This window comes from Mus caroli, unplaced genomic scaffold (genome assembly GCF_978045245.1).
Source record: "Mus caroli unplaced genomic scaffold, Mus_caroli_1 scaffold_1, whole genome shotgun sequence".
NCBI lineage: Eukaryota > Metazoa > Chordata > Mammalia > Rodentia > Muridae > Mus > Mus caroli.
The window spans coordinates 109,972,748-109,998,351 of NW_028227256.1; positions in this window are offsets into that span (position 1 = coordinate 109,972,748).

Genomic DNA, 25,604 nt, shown 5'->3' on the forward strand with positions numbered 1-25,604 from the left:
TATTCATTTACATTTCAAATGCTATCCCGAAAATGCCCTATACCCTCCCCCTACCTTGCTCCTCAACCCACCCACTCCTGCTTCCTGGCCCTGGCATTTCCCTGTACTGGGGCATATACTCTTCCAAGAACAAGGGCCTCTTCTCCCAATGATGGCCAACTAGGCCACCTTCTGCTACAGATGCAGCTAGAGACATGAGCTCTGTGAGCATTGGTTAGTTCATATTGTTTTTCTATTATAGCTCCTTGGGTACTTTCTCTAGATACTGATAGTAAATAATACATATAAAATGATTATCTGATATACATGTATTTCTACAATTTATTAAGATTTTACGTAAAGTTTTATACTAATGGGATGATTAGATTAATATTTTTATATAAAGAAAATTTTGCCTAATGGCACATATAATTAAGCCCAGCATTTAGGTCATAGAAACAGATGGATCTCTGAGTCTCCAGAGACCGTAGTTGCTGTTATTTTTAGTGGTGGTGTTGGTAGTAGTGGTGGTGCGAGTGGTATGGTTTATGATTTTTTTCTTTCTGTTATTGGTTTGTGAGAGAGGTTGCAATGGCAGATATGAACGAATGGAAAGATGAGTGGGATTGGGATGCATGGTATGAAATTCCAAAATAATTAATAAAAAGTTAAAAATATAAATAAAAGATATTTCTGTATTTAAATGAACTTTTATAAAACTTGTAAATTTGGATCAGAAAAGAACCCCCAAGCCAATCCTTTGTATCCAAAGTTGGGAAAAAGCCAGGAATTTTCAGGTGTAGACAAATTTTTAGTCATAAATATATTGCTAGACAGTGTTGGTTAGCAGAGCATTTCTAAGTTTGGTTAGCCTTAGGTGAGTACCTGTCAAACTCACAGATATGAAAAAAAAAAAGGTATGTCAAATTTACCTTGTTATTAATCACATTGCTTAACAATCTTTTTTTTCCTTTTAAGATTTTTTAAAGCCTTTCTTCTTCCCTCCCTCCCTCCCCCCTCCCTCTCCCCCTCCCTCCCTCCCTCCCTCTCTCCCTCCCTCCCTCCCTCCCTTCTTTCTTTCTTTCTTTCTTTCTTTCTTTCTTTCTTTCTTTCTTTCTTTCTTTCTTTCTTTCTTTCTTTCTTTCTTGGAAGAAAGCTAGAGAGGTGTTCAGTGACCTAATAATGAATTTTGGGAAACTGCAACCACAAAAATTACAGAGTTCTATCATTCATATAAAAATATGTATTCTAATTTATTTTCTTGTCTCTATAATAAAATATCCTGATGAAATCAAACAGCTTACAGGGGAAAGGGTATATTTTAGTTCACAATTTCAGGCTCCTGTCCATCAAATGGAAAGGTCCCAGAAATAGGAGCTTGGGACTGCTAGACATTATATATCATTATATATATATCATTATATATCATTATATCTAAATTCAAGAGCAAAGATAAAAATAAATCAATGAATACATGCTTGCCTTTCAGCTCACCTCCTCTACTCCCACACCATCTAGGACTCAAACCTGGGGAACAGTCTTGCCCATAGTGACCTTAGGCATTATTTAATCTAGGTAGATATATATATTTAGTGATTTTCTAATCTAGACTTTTAACCAATTAAAAATAATCTAATGCTTACTAGCATTTTGAACCCTGTACCCAGCACTGTAAAACCCAGGCATGATAGCAACTGCCTGTAGTCCCAGGTCCCTCTGAAGGTTAGGGCAAAAGAATCAGAAGATAAGAGTTCTTAGTTTCATATGGGGTGTCAAGGCCATCCTAAACTACATAAAACCCTGTCCAAAACATGAACCCCTAAACAATAAAATTTCAGCAGATTCAACAAAAGGCACGAATGAATAAAAAATTAATAACAAAATAAATTAAATTATAACTGCAAAGATAAAAAAGACAAAATAATTACACACTTACTTTTTCAGTCACCAAAGTAGAGACTAAAACAATAGAAAGACTGAAAACAGATGCACATCTGTGCAGGTACCACAGAAAATCCTAAAGGAATGAGAGAGCAGTCTCTTTACAGAAGCAACTCAGAGAATAAAATGCTTAGAATAAAGACATGAAAGTGAAGCTCCAAAATATTTTAGAAAGAACTTAAAGCCTAAATGGTCCCTATGCTACCTAAAATGTAAGGCACTGTAACTGCCCTGGCAGGAAGAAAGCGATATGCTATAGAGACCATTGTGCCTGTCCTTTTGACTATCAGATTATTTAAACAGTTGTCCACAAGAAGTTTCCCAAGAGTCTCATTTTTGGAGAAGCAAAAGGCTGAAGCCTGGTCCCAGGCAGAGAAAATGATTGTCTTCAGGAAGTGTCCACATAGTACTGAGAACTTGTCAGACCCTGGTATAGGAAATAGGTAATGGGCAGGACCATACCTTGACCAGAACTAAGCAGATATCCATGCCATAATATTTCTCTTTTTTCAATTTAAACCAAAGTCTCATGAAAGATCTCCAAAGATGAACTTGAAGGGGGAATCACTGGACCTCTTTGTTCCTCTTGCTGATGTGACCATATTGAATAAATCTCCTTTTTCTATTTTTCAGTATTCTTTCTTTAATTTTCATTTTAAAAAGTAGCCTAACCTCACTTATTAAGGTTGCCAGAGAGGCCAGGCTCTGTACCTGGTTACACTTTGGCAATGCTATCATTTTCTGTGGTCACCCTAGTACAATAATGAATCAAAATATCTTACTTTTACCTCACATTAACAACTGACCAACCTGTCCCATCTTCTACTTCCCCTTGCTTCCTGAGCTTTTGATGACAACTGACCAACCTGTCCCATCTTCTACTTCCCCTTGCTTCCTGAGCTTTTGATGACAAATATTCTATTCTCTACTTCTGTGAGATGAACTTTAAAAAAAAAATCTTTCTTACTTATTTTTATTATTATTAAATCATTTTATTTGTTTACATTCCAAATATTTCATCCCTTTCCCATCCCCCAATCCCAAGTTCTTCCATCCCTCCCTTTTGCTTCTGAGAGGGTGCTCCCCTCACACCCATTCACCACTCCTTAGCAGCACCAGCATCCACCTTTCCTGGGGCATTAAGTTTCTTCAGGATTAAGCCCAGCCTTGAACACTGAAGCCAGATAAGGAAATCCTCTGCTACATGCATGTCAGGGACCAAGGATCATCTCATATATGCTGGTTGGTTGATGGCTTAGTCTCTGGGAAATCTGATGTGTCCATGTTAATTGATACTGTTGGTCTTCCTATGGCGATGTAATTCCCTTTGACTTCTTCAATACATCCCTAAACTCCTCCGTGGGGTTCCTGACATCAGTTAGATGTTTGTGAATATCTGCAGGTGTCTCAATTAGCTGATTGTCGCGCCTCTCGGAGGACAGCCATTCTAGGCTCCTGTCTGCAAGCACAACATGGTATCAATAATAATGTCAGGGTTTGGTGCCTGATTATGGGATGGATCACAAGTTGGTCCAGTCACTGGATAACAATTCCTTCAGTCTCTGCTCCATTTTTTTCCTGCATTTTCTTTAGACTGGAACAATTCTGAGTCAAAATGTTGAAGATGAGTGTGTGGCCCCATGTGTCTATCTGTCGGAGGTGTTCTCTTCAGGTTCAATCTCTGCACTGTTCAGCGTTTTGGCTAAGGTCATCCTCATTGAGTCCTGGAAGTATCTCACATTCCCAGATCTCTAAGAATTTTCTAGAGGTTCCCCTACACCCACCCCACACTGATGCTTATTTCCATTCATTTTTCTGGCCCTCTGTGGTTTTCTTCTGACTCCCACATACCTGATCCTGCTCCCCCTCTTTCCAGAAGTTTCTGCAGTCATATTCTTCTTCTGTTTATGTACCTGGTATATTTTACTTAATACAATATCCCCTAGATCTATTCATATTATTACAAATGTTAAGATAATTCTCCCTTTTCATGGCTTAGCAGATTTTATGGTGTATAAACAACATCCATTCTTTGTTCCGTTTGTTTGTTTGTTTTGTTTTCTTTTGTTTTTGTTTGTTTGTGTGTGTGTGTGTGTGTGTGTGTATGTGTGTGTGTTTTGAGACAGGGTTTCTCTGTATAGCCCTGGCTGTCCTGAAACTCACTTTGTAGACCAGGCTGGCCTCAAACTCAGAAATCTGTCTGCCTCTGCCTCCCGAGTGGTAGGATTAAAGACATGTGCCACCACACCTGACTCCATACATTCTTTAAACACTGATGACCATTTATGTTAATTACATACATCTGCTACAGTAAATAATGCTAAATAAATGAAATGACAGAGCTTAAGACTTGGCTCAAAAGGAAAGTATGAGCATATGTGTTCAATACCAAGAATGTATACAAAAATTCTCATGTAGATGTGCTTATGCTTGTAACCCCAAACCTTTAGGGGTCAGAAGAGTGGGAATGGATGCTGAAAAATTGCTGGGCTTTGAAGCTTGGCAATCTAGCTCCAGGGTTAGCTGGAAACTATTTCCTCAGAATAATGTGAAGAGTGATGGGGCAGAAGATACAATGACTTCCTATGGTACACACACAGACACACACACACACACACTTAAATCCTTGCACACTCATGCACATGTGTATCATCATATACAAGCACAGTTGTAGGTTAAAAAATTAGTACTAGATAAAATAGTCTGCAGATGCAACACAACCCTTATCTTGAAAGTTAGTTTTCACTGTCAACTTGACATAGAGTACAATCACCTGTCTCAGTTGCTTAGTTTAGACTGTCCTCTGGACATGTTTGTGGAGGATAATATTAATTTCTTTAATTGATATTTGAAGATATACCCACTTTCAGTAGAACCATTCATCAGAAATGGAATTCAAGACTATGTAAGAGTGAAGAAAGCAAGCTGAGCACTAACATTAATGGAATGATATATTGCTCCCTGCTCTACTCAATGGAAATGACATGATTATTTGTTTCAAGTTGCTGCGTCCTTGACTTCACAGAATGTTAGAATGTAACCTAGCTAATATCCACTTATCAGTGAATACATATTGTGTGAGTTCCTTTGTGATTGTGTTACCTCACTCAAGATGATGCCCTCCAGATCCATCCATTTGGCTAGGAATTTCATAAATTCATTCTTTTTAATAGCTTAGTAGTACTCCATTGTGTAAATGTACCATAATTTCTGTATCCATTCTTCTGTTGAGGGACATCTGGGTTCTTTCCAGCTTCTGGCTATTATAAATAGGGCTGCTGGATACCCAAGATATAAGATACAATTTGCTAAACGCATGAAACTCAAGAAGAATGAAGACCAAAATGTGGACACTGTGCCCCTTCTTAGAATTGGGAACAAAACACCCATGGAAGGAGTTACAGAGACAAAGTTTGGAGCTGTGATGAAAGGATGGACCATCTAGAGACTGCCGTATCCAGGGATCCATCCCATAATCAGCTTCTAAACGCAGACACCATTGCATACACTAGCAAGATTTTGCTGAAAAGACCCAAATATAGCTGTCTCTTGTGAGACTATGCAGGGGCCTAGCAAACACAGGAGTGAATGCTCACAGTCAGCTATCAGATGTATCACAGGGCTCCCAATGGAGAAGCTAGAGAAAGTACCCAAGGAGCTAAAGGGATCTGCAACCCTATAGTTGGAACAACATGATGAACTAACCAGTACCCCGGAGCTCTTGTCTCTAGCTGCATATGTATCGAAAGATGGCCTAGTCGGCCATCAATGGAAAGAGAGGCCCATTGGACTTGCGAACTTTATATGCCCCAATATAGGGGAATGCCAGGGCCAAAAGAATGGGAATGGGTGGGTAGGGAAGTGGGGGGCGCTATGGGGGACTTTTGGGATAGCATTGGAAATGTAATTGAGGAAAATATGTAATAAAAAATATTAAAAATTAAAAAAAAGAATGTAACCTAGAATTGTAACAGGATTTTGTCCATATTCAGCTACTTTTGAAACTTATTACAATCTATGAACCAATGTTTATTTAGGTTACTTATGGGAACATAAGTAACCTAAGATTACATAAGATACTTACAGAAATGACCCAAAGTCAACTGCATCACTAAAAAGCATCCCCAAGCCTAGATTATAAAAAATGAATGCTGTAGTTGTGGAGCATCTTACACATATGCAGGCAACTTGTCAAATCAGAGTCTCATTTTCTTAGCAGTCCTTACCTGAGCACAGAAGGCCCTCCTAACTCTTCTAAGATTCAAAGATTCGAGACTTGTGTGTTGCTTATGGCATTTTTTTTTCAAGACAGTGTTTCTCTGTATATTCCTGGCTCTCCTGGAACTTACTCTATAGACCAGGCTGGCCTCCAACTCAGAAATCCATCTGCCTCTGCCTCCCAAGTGCTGGGATTAAAAGCGAGTGCCACCACTGCAGGGCATAAATTTTCTCTAGGATAAGATGTTTTAATTTAGAACTTCCTGGAACTTAAGAGGAACATTTCAACCCAGAGCAATTATCTTCACACACAAACAAAAACCAATATTCAAATTGACAAGAAACAATGAATCCCAAAGAGCATAGATAACCTTGCAAAAAATAAATTTGCTTTGAAAATTGTATTTCTTTTAACATACTACTAAATTTAGTGAATTTTTTCCTTAAAAACATAAATTTTGTCTGTCCAAATAGTGTTAAAAGTATGTTTAAAATAATCATACTTTTACAATTTAAGTAAATCTAGGTAATACAGATTTATTGTCTCCAAGTTTCAAGGAGTAACATGCCAGGAATGAGAAAACAGGAACGTAAAACAATTTGTAGTATTTTATAATGCTAAAATTAATCCCTGGTACTGAATAAATATACCTAATTTTTAACTAGTTTTTTAAAAGAACAAACTTGGCAGAACTCACCCTTCCCAAAATTGAAATTAGTAAAAATTTAGGCATTAGAAGAGATAAACATAGCAGAGGGGACAAAATTGAGAGGCAAGTAAGAGGGGCATTTATCCACAGTCACTTGTTTTTAGGTAAATGACTCTAATACAGAAACTGGGGTGGGGGTGGTATTTCCTATAACTTATATTGGAACATCTAAATACCCACAAGAAATTATATAAGATTGTGCCAATCTATCACATGCATAAGAATTAACTCAGAGTTGTGGATACCTGCTACACAAGTATCAGGATCCAGGATCCGAGCTCCAATCTCCAGAAGTCACATAAAGCTGAACATGGATTCATACACTTTTAAGTCTAGTGCTTGTATTGAAAGATGGACACAAAAATAGAAAAATACCAGGAAGCTCACAGAATACCTAGCCTAGAACAAACAGAGCCAAAGCCAGGATATTGCCTTAAATGAGGAAGAAGCCAGGAACAAATCCTGACAGTATCCTCAGACCTACAAAAATATACACACACACAGAAAATGTTTAAATATCCTTGACTTTGAGACTTCCTGCTTTCAAAGACATGACATCCAATATTTTGGGAGGAATAACAAAAGTAAAAATGGATACAATCAGAGGGCATCAAACTTAAAATATTGGGGAATAAAGAGAGTTATTTAAAAAGTGAACCACAATCTATGCATCCCCAAAATATTTTATATCTAATAGTTGATAAGTGTTAATTATGTATAAAAATACATAATGATCTCCTATCCACAAGCAAAAGAGAAATATGTCAAATTTTATGTGAATGAATGGCTAGTTTAGCTTTTTCTACAAAGAAAATACTAATAGTGAAGAAACCAAAATTAAACCATATAACCACAATGAGACCACTTGGCATCTTTAAGGATGATACATTTTGATGGATAGAGTGAGAAAGATGTCACTATTGGTTCATGTATTTGAACACTTTGTACTCAGTCAATGCCATTTGGGGAGGTTATGTAACCTTTAGGAGATGTACACTTGTTGAAGGAAGTACGTCTCTGGAAGTAGGTGTTGAGGTTTTATGACCTAGTTATATTTCCTATGTGTAGATTAAAATGTGATAAACTGGCTTCCTAATCCTTAGGCCACTCTTTCACTACCTGTTTTTATGCCTTCTATAACATGATGGACTTTGTCCCTGTAGACCCACAAGACAAAATTAATATTTATCTCCTACGTGTTGATCTTGGTTATGGTACTTGATCATAGTAGCAGAAAGGTAACTAATTGAGGTGACTATAAGCAGAAAATAAAACATGTTGATAAACACTTGATAAAAAATGGATTCTTGGACATTGCTTATGGTCATATAAATATAGTTGAAACTCTAAGGAAACCTATTTTAGGTACTCAAAGGTTGAACAAAGTTTGACCTTGGGGAATGGCTCAGTAGGTAAAGCTCTTGCCTCACAATTATGAAATCTTAAGTTCAGTCATCTAGAACCCATGTCAAATACACCACGAATGGAAGCGTGTGCTTCTAATCTCAGTAATAAAGAGGATCCCTCTTATGCATTGTTACTACTTGAATCTACTTGTTTAGATAATTAGGTGGGTGTTTCTGGGCTAATATCCACTTATCAATATGTGTACCATGTGTGTTCTTTTGTGATTGGATTACCTCACTCAGTACGATATTTTCTAGTTCCATCTGTTTGCCTAAGAATTCCATTAAATCATTGTTTTTAATAGCTGATTAGTACTCTATTGTTTAAATGAGCCATGTTTTCTGTATCCATTCCTTTTTTGAGGGACATCTGGGTTCTTCTCAGCTTCTGGCTGTTATAAATAAGGCTGCTATGGACATGGTGGAGCAAGTTATTTGTTGGAGCATCTTCTGGATATATGCCCATGAGTGACATAGCTGTATCCTCAGATATGAGATGTTCTGCTCAGCTGCTAACACAAGTATCCTGACAACACATACATAATGCTGATGATGTTGTGCTGTTTAACACCTTAGTGGTATAAATGTACTTTGCAGTTAACTTGTGTTCATATTAGTATAGTAAATGTAATTTAGTGGTAAATGTGTTTAGTTCACAATGGTCTTATCACAATATATCCCACTGAAAGTCAAGATTCTTCTATGTTTTATTACAGGTATTCATATCAACAACAGATAGTACATAGGCAACTGAGCTTTACAACATGTACATGGCTCTTTAACCATAGAAGCAAAATAGAATGAACTCAGGTTGAAATGTCCACATGGCAAAGGAATTTCAAAGATATGACCCACTAGACCCTCTTTTTACTTAGTGCCCCATGTGTACAATTTTGTGTGTATATGTACTGCACATATTATTTCTGAGCTGTCAAGGCATATTAGAGTATGTTTTCTGCTTAACTTTTCTCAGTTTTCTTTTGAACATCATTCACAGGAATAACAACCACTCAAAGGTGCAACATTTCTGCAAGCATACCCTAAGAGTGACAACTCATGAAAATGACTACTCTAGAGCTGTCTGCAGAACCAGGAGGCAGCTACCCAGTTCTGACACTCTCCCTTCAGCAGGTCTGCTGATCAGTGTCTGTCCCCAACAAGTGTTTCCTACTTCTGTAACTTCAAGCAGGATAGAAGAAATGGTATATATGGGGACTTAAAGGGGAAGTTCTAGAGAAGTCCCTAAGTTTCAACTTCCTCAATGTTGTGAGCCTCAATTCCTTCAACTCATGGGAAGAAGCTGTGCAACTCTGGAGAACAGATAAAGTTATCTAGGCTACATATCTCCCTTTGAAGCCCAGATTCCCCTCAAATGTATAATACACCATCCATAGTTGCCTGATTGTTGATAATACGCTGGTGTACTATCATATCCAGCATTAACCTTATTATAATTAGTTATTGTTTTGATACACATTTCCATATAGCCCAAGCCAGCTTTGAATTCTTATCCTCATGCCTTTCTTTCCCAAGTGCTACAATATTAGAGTATATATCACATGTGCATAATATTTTTTAATAAAATTCACCCTCATTATTTCACTTCTTGTTCTTCCCCTAAACATTGATGTCTATGTTCTTTTGTAACTTCTTGTACACCTCTAAAATCCTCTCTGAGTTCACTTATTGATGTTATTGTAAGGATGGGTGTAGGGCCTCAAACCAGTACATGATAGTCTCTTATGAACTGCAGTTCTAAACTGACTCTTCCTACCTTAGCAGCCACAAATTATTGATTTCCTAACTCACTTATATCCCATTCACAACATTCTCCATGCCATTTCCCGTAATCCTGTTCCTTGTTTTTCCCCTTGTCTCTGGCCAATTGTCTCAGATATTCCATTCATGCAGAGATCTTCCAAGGTAAAATACTATCCCAATTACTCTTTATTTCTGGCATTAATGTTATGTCTGGCACAAAACTGTTTCACAGAACATGTTTATTAAATTATTAATGTTGTTCAGTTAATACGTGTTAAAGTCTGCCCCCAAGGATATTTGTAGCCTCTTTGTTCCATGCCTGCCAGATATTTTATATTGTTGCTGTAATATGCCTGCCAGTCATACACACACACACACACACACACACACACACACACACACACACACACACACACAAATAACTTGACTTAAGCAGGATCATGCTGCCCACATATTCTGTTTTGTTCTGTATATTACAAGGTTTGCTATTAAGAAATTCCACAACTATATTCTTCATATAAGGCCCATCAAAGTAAAGGTCAATATGATCAATTATGTCAAAAATGGCTGAGTCAGCGTCAACCAACTTGCAACACTTCCCACATCTGCCTATGTGATCATTGTGGTTTTTGGAGTTTTACACTTTATAAGCTGTCCCTGAGAAATGTCCAGTGTGCAGCTTTCAGCTGTTGTCCTGCTCAATCAATCTCTAGGTGTATGATAAATAAAACATCCCTTTCTGACTGAGATCAGTGTTTGTACTGTTTGTGTATCAACTCCTGGACTCCAACACTAAGACTGAATCATGGATGATCAGTAGATAAGAACTTCTTCCATTTCTGTTATCCTTTATCATTTATCATCAGATGACTGCTGTTCAAAGATTTATTATCATAGTTGAATTTAGTAAATTCAGAATGACAGAGAAAGCTATTCTCAATATTCTGCTATGTAATGAGAAAAACTCTAATGAGCAACTTAGGCTATAACTCTCAAATCACACTCTCAGACTAACTGATAAAAACCTCTTCAACATCTGTCAAAAGATTAATATGCTTTTATATACAATTCAAAGCTGTTGGGTGTACCTCATTAGAATAATAAATCTATTAAATCTAGGAAGGATTAACATCTCAATATCTCACTCTTGTTATAATAGGGAAGGGTTTATTGTCTCAAAGACTTTAAATAACTCTTACCATCAGACGCAAATGCCCATCTGCTAGCCATTGAAGTTTGGGCATTGAAATCTATTTTTCTAAGTTGGGCAATATTATTTAAGGAGAATATCAGAATGTCAGTTCTAGTCCTGAGAGGGTGATGGAGGGTTTCATTTTAAACAGGTATTGCTTTTGATTATTTGTGGTTTTAAATCTCTCTTTCTCCAAATCTTTTTATTTCATTCTTGAATAGCAAAAATTAGCACCAGGTAAGAAGTTTACATTGATAGTGTTTCTTTTTCTACTAATTTCTAAGGAAGCTTAATCAATTCTCTGCTTCAAATGACCATTTGCCTAATCCTCCACTGAGTGTCAGCTGCTGCCCTGCACAGGCCTTCATTAGATCATTCCATGCATCAAGCTCTTCTATATACTATCCCTAAATGTTTTTTTTTTAAATATTTATAGCTTTAGAATGTATTTTCCTATTTTTATTAGATATTTTTTCATTTACATTTCAAATGCTATCCCCAAAGCCCACGATACTTCCCCCACACCCTGGCATTCCCCTGTACTGGGGCATATGATCTTCGCAAGACCAAGGGCCTCTCCTCCAATTGATGACTGACTAGACCATCCTCTGCTACATATACAATTAGAGACATAGCTCTTGGAGGTACTGGTTAGTTCATGTTGTTGTTCCTTCTGTAGGGTTGCAGACTCCTTCAGCTCCTTAGGTACTTTCTATAGCTCCTTCATTAGGGTCCTTGTGTTCCATCCACTAGATGACTGTGAGCATCCACTTTTATATTTGCCAGGCACTGGCATATCATCACAAGAGACAGCGGCAAAACTCTTGAATATAGGTATGCTTCCCCTCCCCTGCCCTGCTCCCCTACCCACCCATTCCCACTTTTAGGCCCTGGCATTTCCCTGTACTGTGGCATATAAAGTTTGCAATACCAAGGGGCCTCTCTTCCCAGTGATGGCCAACTAGGCCATCTTCTGCTACATATGCAGTTAGAGTTACAAGCTCTGGGGTTACTGGTTAGTTCATATTGTTGTTCTTAAAGTTTATAATTAACCAGTCAGATATATGTATCAATAACTTCTCAATTCACAAGATACCCAAACAATAATTTCAGAGCAAATTGTTAATGATAAAAGTTGCCCACCTAGCTTAGGCATATTATCCCATATATCCTTTATAATATCATATGATATGTTATTTAACATCATGCATTATCTGAATCCTTTTGTCTGCCCATCTCTACCTTGATTTCTATTCTCTCATCCTCTCTTTTCTTGCAACTCTTAGCTTCACCCCCATTTTTCCAGTCCAATCACAGACCTCCAGCTGCATTAATATTTCAATATAATTGGACCGGAATAATCCTTCCACACCCATGTACCTATAAACCTTTAATCACTGGTGCCATCACACAAATATTAGAACTTAATAATACTAGTAAATAACAAAACGTTAAGCCACTGATATATTCTGTAACTCTTTTTTTAGATAACCAATGGTTCTAAATGAAAATGTAAAGCCAAGAAGTACAATATCTAAAAGGTTTTAATACTTATAACATTGTCTGAATTTTAACTCTGAAGGAAGAAGTAATTATATTAACAGTTTAAGAAGAGGACAATAGTGCAACAATTTTAAACACATTTTACACATACAGAAAGCTCTCATTATGAAACCTGTTGTTTTGGTTTCCTTTTGCTTCTGTAACAAATGGCATGACCAAAAACTTAGGAGAGGAAAGAATTTATTTGGCTTAAATGAACCAATTACATGGCAGTCAAGGCAGAAACTCTAGCAAGAACCATATTCACCACAGACTAATATTCAGATACCTTTCAAACACTAGCCAAGGCCATCAGACTCAGGAATGTTGCCCTCCAGCATCAAGCATTAAAAAAGGTAAGACCACACAGGCATGTACACATCCAGGTGGATAGAGTAGTTCCAAGTTGAGAATACCTTCTCAGATATCCCTAGCCTATGTTAAAATGTCCAATAACACCAACTAGAACATCTATTATTATGTATATTTATAAATGCTAGTAAAATATTAAATTATAATAATAATATAGAATATTCAAATTATACAGATGAAGAAAAAGTAGCAAGGACATTCTCATATCCTGTTTCAGAGGACCAAATAGAATACAGAAATTAAATTAAAAATTACAAAAATAAACTAGTATAGCATAAGAAACCATCGAATGAATAAACAAACCAGAGACAGTGAAACTTATCGAGGAGAACGTAGGGAAAAGGCTCGAAGATATGGGTACAGGGGAAAAATTCCTTAATAGAACAGCAATGGCTTGTGCTATAAGATCAAGAATCGACAAATGGGACCTCATAAAATTGCAAAGCTTCTGTAAGGCAAAAGACACTGTCAATAAAACAAAAAAGGCCACCAACAGATTGGGAAAATATATTTACCAATCCTAAATCAGATAGGGGAGTAATATCCAATATATATAAAGAACTCAAGAAGGTAGACTCCAGAAAATCAAATAACCCCATTAAAAAATGTGGCTCAGAGCTAAACAAAGAATTTTCTTTTTTTTATTATTATTATTTTTTTATTAAGTATTTTCCTCAATTACATTTCCAATGCTATCCCAAAAGTCCCCCATGCCCCCCCACTTCCCTACCCACCCATTCCCATTCTTTTGGCCCTGGCATTCCCCTGTATTGGGGCATATAGAGTTTGCAAGTCCAATGGGCCTCTATTTCCAGTGATGGCCGACTAGGCCATCTTTCGATACATATGCAGCTAGAGACAAGAGCTCCGGGGTACTGGTTAGTTCATTATGTTGTTCCAGCTATAGGGTTGCAGATCCCTTTAGCTCCTTGTGTACTTTCTCTAGCTTCTCCATTGGGAGCCCTGTGATACATCCAATAGCTGACAGTGAACATCCACTTCTTTGTTTGTTTGGCCCCGGCATAGTTTCACAAGAGAGAGCTATATCTGGGTCCTTTCAGCAAAATCTTGCTAGTGTATGCAATGGTGTCAGCGTTTGGAAGCTGATTATGGGATGGATCCCTGGATATGGCAGTCTATAGATGGTCCATCCTATCATCACAGCTCCAAACTTTGTCTCTATAACTCCTTCCATGGGTGTTTTGTTTCCAATTCTAAGAAGGGGCACAGTGTCCACACTTTGGTCTTCATTCTTCTTGAGTTTCATGCGTTTAGCAAATTGTATCTTATATCTTTGGTATCCTAAGTTTGGGGCTAATATCCACTTATCAGTGAATACATATTGTGTGAGTTCCTTTGTGATTGTGTTACCTCACTCAAGATGATGCCCTCCAGGTCCATCCATTTGGCTAGGAACTTCATAAATTCATTCTTTTTAATAGCTGAGTAGTACTCCATTGTGTAAATGACCATCTAGAGATTGCCATAACGGGGGATCCATTCCTTAATCAGCCTCCAAATGCTGACAGCATTGCATATACTAGCAAGATTTTCCTGAAAAGACCCTGACATAGCTGTCTCTTGAGAGGCCATGCTGGGGCCTAGCAAACACAGAAGTGGATGCTCACAGTCAGCTATTGGATGGATCACAGGGCCCCCAATGGAGGAGCTAGAGAAAGTACCAAAGGAGCTAAAGGGACCTGCAACCCTATAGGTGGAACAACAATATGAACTAACCAGTAACCCCTCACCCCCCTAGAGCTCGTGTCTGTAGCTGTATATACTCAGAAGATGGCCTAGTTGTCCATCATTGGAAAGAGAGGCCCCTTGGTCTTGCAGCCTTTATATGCCTCAGTACAGGGGAATACCAGGGCCAAGAAGTGGGAGTGGATGGGTAGGGGAGTGGGAGGATATGGGGAATTTTGGGAGAGCATTGGAATGTAAATGACCAAAATACTTAATAAATAAATAAATAAAAGAATGTGGACCAAGTACCAACAAAAAATAAATAAATAAACTATTATAGCATAAGAAACCATGGAATGAATATCAAAACTTTTAATATTTTAGAGATGAGGAACCTATGTACATATATAATTTAAAGTAAAAGAAATAGCATTAGGAATTAAAATTAAATGGTCACAAATACAGAGAGATAGTAAAAGATTTATGATTTTTCAAAAGTGTTGTTTATCCCTTATAAAGATATGTATGTATTGAATGGATACTAAGGAACTGTAAACAGTCAATTCTGACAAACACAAAAGTACTCATATAGAAAACCAATTCAAGAAAATAATTTAAAGAACTCAAAAGCCTACTTATTCTAAAAGATATAAAACTATGTGTCACAAATGAAAGCAAGCAGCTCACTCAATCTTAAAAATCATAAAAATTGAAATACAAGCATTATTAAAGATGTGTTTCTAATAAAATTCAGTTTCCAAGTATCAGAACTTGAAGCTTAAATTATTTGCTAATTTATTATGGAAGACATTTTAATATCCTCGTTTAAAGGCCCAAAATGAGATAGATTATAACATGGTAATAATCATAATTTGAAATGTCCATGATGACTATCTGGGAGGAACACAGTGTAAAAAGAGAAGGGACAAGACTGTGTGATTTGGAAGACAGTTTAATTAAAATACATTATATGAACTTATGAAAATGTCATAATGAAATACATTTTTATACCATTAACATCAGTTAATGGGTGGGTGGAAAGATGGCTCAGTAGAAACACTCCCCTCCCATACTTCTGAGTTAGTATTTTTGAAGTATATATTTCGCCTATGCTACCCAAACCACAATTGGAGAAATGTGAGTTGAGAATCACTTTCCGTGATTGTCACATGTCAGCAGGCCTTTAACTCTTGTCTTTCTTCTTCATGGTAATGGCACTCCCTGCCTCTTTCTTCCCAGTTCCTAGCCTGTGCAAATCCTTAATTCCTGCCTCTGTCTACCTGCCCAGCCATTGTTTGTACTACAATTCTTTATTGCCAATCCATTCCAGCTAGGTGTGGAGACACTCAGTGTCAGGGAACCAGGCCTTTGGGAGTCAAATTGAATTGAGACAGCATTTGAACCAATCCCTTACTATTTTTAATGTGTGCTAATTTCTATCTCCTTTGATGCCAAAATTCTTTTTGGGCAACTATTCATACAAGTATAACCTGCAACATTCAAAATAATGCATTACATGCATCATTTGTTGTAAAAGTATATCTATGTATGTATGAGTAAGGAGATGGTTTAAGAGATTTCTTATAAAGCAGTTAAGAACAATGTTGTTGGTATAACCTACCAACACAAAACCAAGATGAGATAAGCAACTTGTCTTAGTTAGGGTTTTACTGCTATGAACAGACACCATGACCAAGCCAAGTCTTATAAGGATATTATTTAGTTGCGGCTGCCTTACAGGTTCACAGCTTCAGTCCATTATCAACAAGGTGGGAAGGAGTAAGGCAGCTTCTAGGCATGCATGGTACAGGAGCTGCTAGTTCTTAATCTAAATCTACAGGCAGGTAGGAGACAACTGAATCCCACATGGTCAGGAGGAGGGTGTTAAATCCCATGCCCACAGTGACACATTTCCTCCAACAAGGCCTCAACTGTAAATAGTGCCACTCCCTGGGTCCTAGGCCAAGCATATTTAAAATACCACATAACTTAATATATAGCAAACAAGAATGAAGTGATACTTGCTTTTTTAAAATCTCTCAGTCCAAATAAGCCAATAGTTTCAATTGTTGGATTCTACTGGGCCTTAAAAAAGAAAAGGTGACATCAATACTTCTCAAATAAGTCCATAAAGTAAAATGAAAGGCACATACAAATAAAAATAATCAAGTTAACATAGGACAAAAAATAAATTATAGGTCAATTTGTCTCCAGGTGACCACAGCTGTAAAAATACTCAATTCTAGCAATTTTGCTGAAAGGACCCAAATATAGCTGTCTCTTGTGAGACGATGCTGGGGCCTAGCAAACACAGGAGTGGATGTTCACAGTCAGCTATTGGATGTATCACAGGGCTCCCAATGGAGAAGCTAGAGAAAGTACCCAAGGAGCTAAAGGGATCTGCAACCCTATTGTTGGAACAACATGATGTACTAACCAGAACCCCGGAGCTCTTGTCTCTAGCTGCATATGTATCGAAAGATGGCCTAGTCGGCCATCAATGGAAAGAGAGGCCCATTGGACTTGCAAACTTTATATGCCCCAATATGGGGGAATGCCAGGGCCAAAAGAATGGGAATGGGTGGGTAGGGAAGTGGGGGGCGCTATGGGGGACTTTTGGGATAGCATTGGAAATGTAATTGAGGAAAATATGTAATAAAAATATTAAAAATCAAAATAAAATAAAATAAAATAAAATGCCACAGCAAAAAAAAAAGATTTATAATTATAAAATCAGAATTATACTTCTGTGTGACACATCAAAAAAGATTCCTTTGTGGTCAAGTTATCTTCATTCCAAAAGTTCTGTAAGACTCCATGGTTTGCTGAAGAATGATACCAAAAACTCATATTATATGTAAATGCAGAGAGTGTTTATTCTACAGAAGTTCAGCTTGCTGGGATCTCCCATTTCCAAGGTAGACCGGCATCCAAGTGCTAGAGCTTGCACGCCTGCTTTAAAGGACATTTGGGGATTCTGAGGAAAGTAACATTAATCTTACTCCATCTCTAGGGACATTTCAATACCAGAGTGTGTGTGCTGGAAACTGTTGTTGAAAAAGCAGTAGAGGAAGTCTGGAAACTGCTGCTGACCCATGGTCTTTACCTCAAGCCGGGTGGCAGGTCAGCTTCTGAGGTCTGGACTTGCCTGGACTTGCTCAATCCTGAATTTTCAATTTTAACCCTGTCATATAGTCAGCCTAGCCTTCTCAATATAAAGTTTTTCCTATAGGCATATGTGACTAAATATGTAATATAGAAAGAATCAAGAACAGAAATCACATAACCATCTCAACAGATTAAGAAATACCTTGATAACATTAAACAAAATCTCCTTATAAAAGATGCAAGAAACTAAGGATACAAGGAATATATATCAACAAAAACAAAACTATAGCCAAATTTATATGAAGTAAGGAAAGACTGAAAGCACTGACACCACAATTTTGACAGAGGGACAACTGTATAATGATACCATGAAATCACAAAATTAAATTTTAAGAACTGACAAATTACATTTAAGAAGTAATAGGGTATCACTATATTTGTTCATAAGTTTCAGAAAATATAGATCTAAGTAGTGTTAATTATTTTTTCATATTTTCATTTCAGTCATCAGACAGACTATAAAATATGTACATGTGAAAATTTTAAAACATTTTATTTATTATGTATATGTTTGTATATACACACATGCCATAGTGTATATTCTAGAAATCAGAGAAAATATTTTTCTTTTTCATTTCATTTCTTACCTTTTTAAAAATTCCTATATGATTTTTTACATTTTTTCCATCCTTATTGCAATTTTACCTCACTCCTCTCCTCCCAGTTCCTCCCTATCATCTCCATTCCTGCATCTACTATCCACTATTTGTTTTCTCTTCAGAAAGGGTAGTCTTCCCATGGATATCAACCAGCCTTGGCATATCAAGTTGCAGTAAAACTAACCACCTCCTCTCCTATTAACGGAAGACATGGTAGACCAGTAACTTAAAATGATACCAAAGACAGGTCACAAAGTCAGAGACAGTCTTTGCTTCCACTTTTATGAGTACCACAAGAAGATCAAGGTATACAACTGTAACCTACATAAAGAGGACCTAGGTCTGTTCTATGCAAGCTCTCTGGTTGGCTGTTCAATTTCTATGGGGCTCTATGGGCTCATGTTAAATGAAAGAATGACTTTCTGCACAAGCTAATTCTCTCATTTTTTAGTAGGTCTAAAAATGGTACTCAAGCATGCGCAGATTGCCAGGCATACGCAGACCACACTGTAAACTTTTGAACCCATCTCACAGGCTTAGATGTTTAACATTGCATGCCTAAGCAGGGACCCATGCTCAGTGGTCATTCCTTATGAGGATTAGACACTGAGAAAGGAGAGGGACTAAATTGCCACGGGAATTATGCAGGACTCATTTTTAACTACAAAAAAATCTTAATTTTTCAAATGAGACAATATCATTTATTTAAAACATGCTATCAGTTTAATTACACATAGAAATCGATCAATTCATCATTTAATTTTCAAAACCTATTCTCTTGTATCTCCTTTATTCCTATAAGAAAAGAAACACAACAATAATCTAGGAATATAATATCTTTATGTATATACAATTTAATCAATCATTTAATCCAAATCAAACCAAAAAGAAGTTGCTAAGAGCTTTTTCTCTAATAAGCTTCTTTTCTTGCATATTTATTTAATTTCTTTGATTTTGATTTACTAGGTACCCAAGCTATCTCAAAACTTGAAATCCTCCTTACTCGGGTTCCTGAGGTGCTGGAATAGCAAGAATGTTCTGCTATATCTTACTATGTTTATTTATTACAGAAGAATAATATTCAAAATCTCTAAGACAATCAATTTCAATTAATATCTGGCATTTAATTTAGGGTCTGTGAAAACAAAGTAAAAAGATAATGAGAGATAACAACAAAGGAAAATAAATTGTCTGTTGGCAGCTATGTTTCATAAACTATGAAGTAGGATGTGATCTCCAATTTGAAAGTAGTTAGGAAAAACCCCAGTGACAGGAAGTTCCATTAAGAAAGAAGCCTGGACAAAAGACAGGCATAAAATGGAGACAAATTCATATGTATTTCAATAACATGTATCTATATGGGGGATAGGATGTTTCTCTAGTGAATGTTTAGTGAAATACTCTGTGGAAGATTCAAACAAATAAAATGTCCATGGGGTAGGGATCAGAATAGCAGCAAGAACAGTGGTCCCTGAAACATTCCTAGGGGACAGAAGTATTGGAGTCACAGATTCACAGCAACAAACATGAGCAAATGTTCATGGTGACAACTATGAAATATATATATATATATATATATTTCTCTCTGAGCATTCTTAAACTTTCACTGGGATTAACTGTGAACTTTCAATGGGAACAGAACCATCCTGGAAAAAAAACAATGAAATATGAGTGAAACGGATGCTGTTCTTAAATATTTTTTCCAGTTTTTCAGTTTATTTCACAAGCTTCTCATGTCATAGAATGCTTGTGGCACTGTGTGGTATTTTTCTTTGCCAGGCTCTAAGAAGGGAAATTAAATAATTTGTTATATCATTGAGATTTAATTGAAGAAACCCATAAAATCATTCCTCAACTGGGTGTTCTTCCTATTAGTTTTAGCTTTAATGAGAATGCATCCCACATGCACTCATAAGAGAAAAAAACACACATATATGCACCCCTAATGAATCTGGCAATATTACCAAGGAATCTACTGATCTTCATCTTCATTTGATCACTTGTTCCCTGCACTGAAAGCCTGCTTTAAACTCCAGCCCTGGATCACTGAAGAATTCCCATTGGATACTAATTCAATTAAACATTTTATCTAAATATGGTGTATTCATCCAATCAATTAATATATCTGAAAATCAATTAATATATCAGCAAATTAGTCTTTATACTTATAATCTGACAGAGCATTTAATTTTCCCTTTCGTAAAGTTCAAGACATCAGAATATGAAAGGGGATTTTCAAGCCACTGTGACATTTTTCAGAGTATGTAGATCACAAGAAGTTAAAGTTAAGATTTCTCTGTCTCCTTCACACATTGACCAGTTATCTCCTAAAAAGACTTCTAAAACACAATTATCCTGCTATCAAGGTAAACTTCTAATTTTCTATTATTTTGCAGGTTACACCAATTGACACCAAGACTACTTACAACCATTCAGTTCCTCCTCCATATGCTTAAATGCATTGGTTTGAATTCCATTTATAATCTAATGAAATATGTTTTGTGATTAACCTGTTTCTGTGATGAAGCCTGGATAGAGTCAAAGAGATGACTCAAGTTTATACAAGCAACCAGAAAAAGGGAGTGATTATTGTTGACTTGAGGGCTCAGTCCTCCCTGTTCTACCCAGGACTAAGTATGCTTGAAACTCTAAGCTCATATACATGTGACCAGAATCTGGTTCCACCGTATTATTTTGTATGTTTTTGGAAATATCTATACTTATAAACAAGTATTACTTAAATATTGAATCAATCACACACAAATGGTGTGGATAACTATCCCATGCATCTTTAAATTTGTCTTGGATTTAGTACTTTACACTTAAAAGGTGAACACTCTCAGTTAAAATTACTGCAATTTATTTTGACAAATCTATCTTATTTATTTATTGGTAGGTTAATCACAGGCTTTTGACCAAGCTTACAATACAAAAATAAATAATACACAAAAACTTAAACAACAACAACAAAACTAACTCCTATGTGGTATACCCAACAAAGGCAGCAGAAAGTTGTTGGTTAACTTTAAAATAACCATGCCACTACTGTACCAGTCACACCACTATTGGCAACATGTCATACCTTTTTTCACATTATTTCTTAGGCTCAAACTCAGGCTCTTGTTTTGGTGCAGCAAGCATTTTATTGACTGTCATTTCTTCAGCCCTCTCTGTCTCTCTTTCTCTCTCCCTCCCTCTCTCTCTCTCTCTCTCTCTCTCTCTCTCTCTCTCTTTCTCTCTCTCTCTCTCTCTCTCTCTGTCTCTCTTTCTCTGTCTCTGTGTGAGTGTGTGTGTTTGTGTTTGTGTGTGTGTGCTTGGAAGTTGTTTTCCATTTATTCCTTTATCAAGGAGAAAGTTATTCAAACATAAAAAAAACGAGAGAAAAGGATAATTTAATGGGAGAATGGGAGAAGAGAAAAAGAGTAATAAAACTAAATAATAAAGAGAAATTAAGGAGATGGGAAAAGTGAAAAAAGGCACATCATGACATTCACATAAATAAGACAAGACATTGACTTCGGACTCATTATAAAATCATTTAAGGTCTCTTATTTATCCTTTCTCAATGTTTTGATTATTATTTTCTAAGAGTTAGCTAATAAATAAATTTGGTTCAAGACAGGGGAGTTACTAGTGATTTTTGCCTAGCCATGTGCTAACTTATGTTTTGTTTGGCCTGTTAATTTGAAGTTGTCAGTGCAGTCATCAGGGGTAGGCACATACACATACTATCATACTTAAGCTAAAACATGCCTTATAAATTAAATTAAAGCAATTATTATTTACTGATTACCATCTATACTGAAAAAGAAGACGCCAGAGGCCTTTGATGAACATTGGATACTTCCCTTAGAGAAGGTAGAAGAACCAGATCAGTGGGGTTGAGGACCCAGCTCATGGGGAAGCCATGAGATCCTAACTTGATATCCCAACAGCCATGGAAAATCCAGTGCATAAACACCTACCTGTAACCTCAATATTGAGGTAGTAGACATATGAACACCTAGGAGTTCTTTAAACAGTCAGCCTAGCCTGGTCAAAATATCCAGGGTAGTTAGAGACTCTGCCTCAAAATAATAAGAAAATAAATATTGAGGAAGACAATAGATATTGACCATTAGTCCCCACATGTATGTTAACACATGTGCATATACCTCCACAAACATACAATACACACATACATAAGCGCCTGAATCCAAAATATGCAAACAGAGAAGCAATCAGTTATGCACACCTAGAAGACCCTACACTTTCAGATATAGATAAACACGATTGTGTAAAGACTATATAGCCTATATTCCATTAGCAATCCTTTGAAGACTATGTAGCTTCTAAAATGTCAATGGTACTATGTAATAGAAGACAGGCCATTATGGCTTTCTAGGTGTTTATTGTAATGGAATAAGTTATGATGAATGCTTAAAATGCTTTCGTACAATTCCATAGCATCTCCATTGTGGGTTACAGAGAAATAATTCTGCAGAGTTTTACAGCTCTGCTGCCTCCTTGCAAAAGGAGCCAGAGGAAAAGCATTTTAAAGGGTAATAGTTTTTCAGTCAATATTGAGAGAACAACTATCAGTGCACTTCACCTTGCTCACCAGTCTTCAGTAATGACATTTGCATTTTATAGGCTTATTCTTCATCTAACCTAACTCCCTGGCCAACAGAAAATAATCTTCAATTCTCTTGTGTTTCTCAGCACTGAGCAATTATTCAGTCCAACTATGGACCTCTATTAAACTCCCACTATGAAAACTGCTGTTTATGTGAAGTATGATATTTCCAAAGGAGAAAGAGAATTATTTACTTCACAAAGCTTTTGCAATGCTTGGGAAGTGAGGACCTTGCAATGATTAAGTACCTATACTATCAGCTTGGCAGGATTTAGAATCTCCATGGAAGCACAGCTATATGGTATTAAATGAATTGAGACGGGAAGACATACTCTGAAAGTGGGCAACACTATGTGTTTGGTCCAGCTGCATGAAAAGAAAAATGTTGGCTGACCACAGACATCCATCTCTCTATGTTTTGTGAGTAGACTGTAATGTAATGTGATGAGCTTCCTCACTCCTGACATCATTTATTCCCCACCTTGAAGGGACCCTTGAAATATGAGCCAAAATTCATCAGTCCTTCTTGCATTGCCCTTGTCAGACACATGGTTTCAGTATTTAAAGAAGCAACTAAATGCAACCACTGCATGCAAAAGTATTAAAAGTGTAATGGCTTCTCTACCATACCCTCCCTTAGGTCTTTTCAGATTAATTCTTATATTTTTATGAAAATATTGCAATATGATACAGATATGAGCATCATTTCTTTCTAGAGGAAAATAAAAGATTGGCAACCAAGATAATAAATTCTCAAAGAAGACAGACAGTAAGCTAAGATATGAGCCTCTCACCAAAATTATACTACATGTCTTGGGAACAACAAAAAAAAATTTTTTCGTGTCTCTGTCCACCCAGAACTATGAATACAAGCATATGTCACCATGCCAGCACTATACATGCATATGGTACACACAAACTCAGACACCATGCTTGTGTAGCAAGCACTTTATCGATTAAGCCAAGACTCTAGCCATAGAATTTTGTTGTGTTTCAGTTTTATTTGCCTTATCTCTGGGTCCACAGCATTTCGTGTTTTAAATATTCTTTTTTAAATATTCTGCCTTTTTTAAGAATATGAAACAAACCTTGCACGAATAAGTTAAATCTATTTTAAAAAGTTAAATGTTACATTCTGTATAATTTTAAAAGGCAGAGCAAATGTAAGTGTTATATATTTTAGTGAGTTTTTTTTTTCTCCATAATCTTCATTTAACATGAAAACACTTGTATTTAAAAAGCAGACCAAGGAATGCAGGAACAATGTTAGATGAAAAATATTCTACAATTCCCTACCCTATTTTTTTGATCTATGTTTCATAGAATCTAGAGCTCATTGTTTCATCTAGACAATCTGTATTATGAATGTCAGGGATCACCTGTCTCTGTCTCCTGTGCATTGCAATTCCAGACATATGTCACTGTGCCCAGCTTTTTCCAGGGGATTTGGGGAATCAAACTCAGAGCCTCATGTTTGCATTTCAAATATTTTATACTCAGAGACAATTTCCTATTCCTCATCCACATTTTAAATGAACATTCCCCAGTTCTTTATCTAAATGTTCTTCACTTAAAGCACTATCATAAGATTATATTTAATTATCTCTAGTGATCTCCAGACAGCTAGTGTAGGTTCAGTGAAAGGTGGAACTTCCAAACCTATGGCTATCTTCTTTGAGGATCTATTGCCTTGGATATCAATCTGCCTTTTCCCACTAATAAGAGATTCCTAGCTAAAGAGATCACTAAGTAGTTAAGAATCATAGGTAAACATTAGTACACGCCCCTGTAGATAGAATAAAACATTACTCAGTAATTCATTTTCTCTAAGAAAGGAAGACAGCTGCTTCAATGAAGCTACACTTACATTGTAATTCCACTTAGTGCTCCTCCATCAGACTCATTGATGATTTGTCAATTCAGATTCCTCACTGGAATGCTGCAATGATACCAAACAGATACAGCTTATGCACTTCAAACAATGGGCATTTACAAAACTTCCAGTGTTTGACAGGCTCAACTCTACTATTTGAGGATTAACTATCACCTAATGAGAAAAGAGATGTGAAAATAGATTAGTTATTAGATGACTGTGATATTGAGCTGTGACGAAATGATGGACCATCTATAGACTGCCATATCCAGGGATCCATCCCATAATCAGCTTCCAAACGCTGACACCATTGCATACACTAGCAAGATTTTGCTGAAAGGACCCAGATATTGCTGTCTCTTGTGAAACTATGCCGGGGACTAGCAAACACAGAAGTGGATGCTCACAGTCAGCTATTGGATGGATCACAGGGCTCCCAATGGAGGAGCTAGAGAAAGTACACAAGGAGCTAAAGGGATCTGCAACCCTATAGCTGGAACAACATTATGAAATAACCAATACCCCGGAGCTCTTGACTCTAG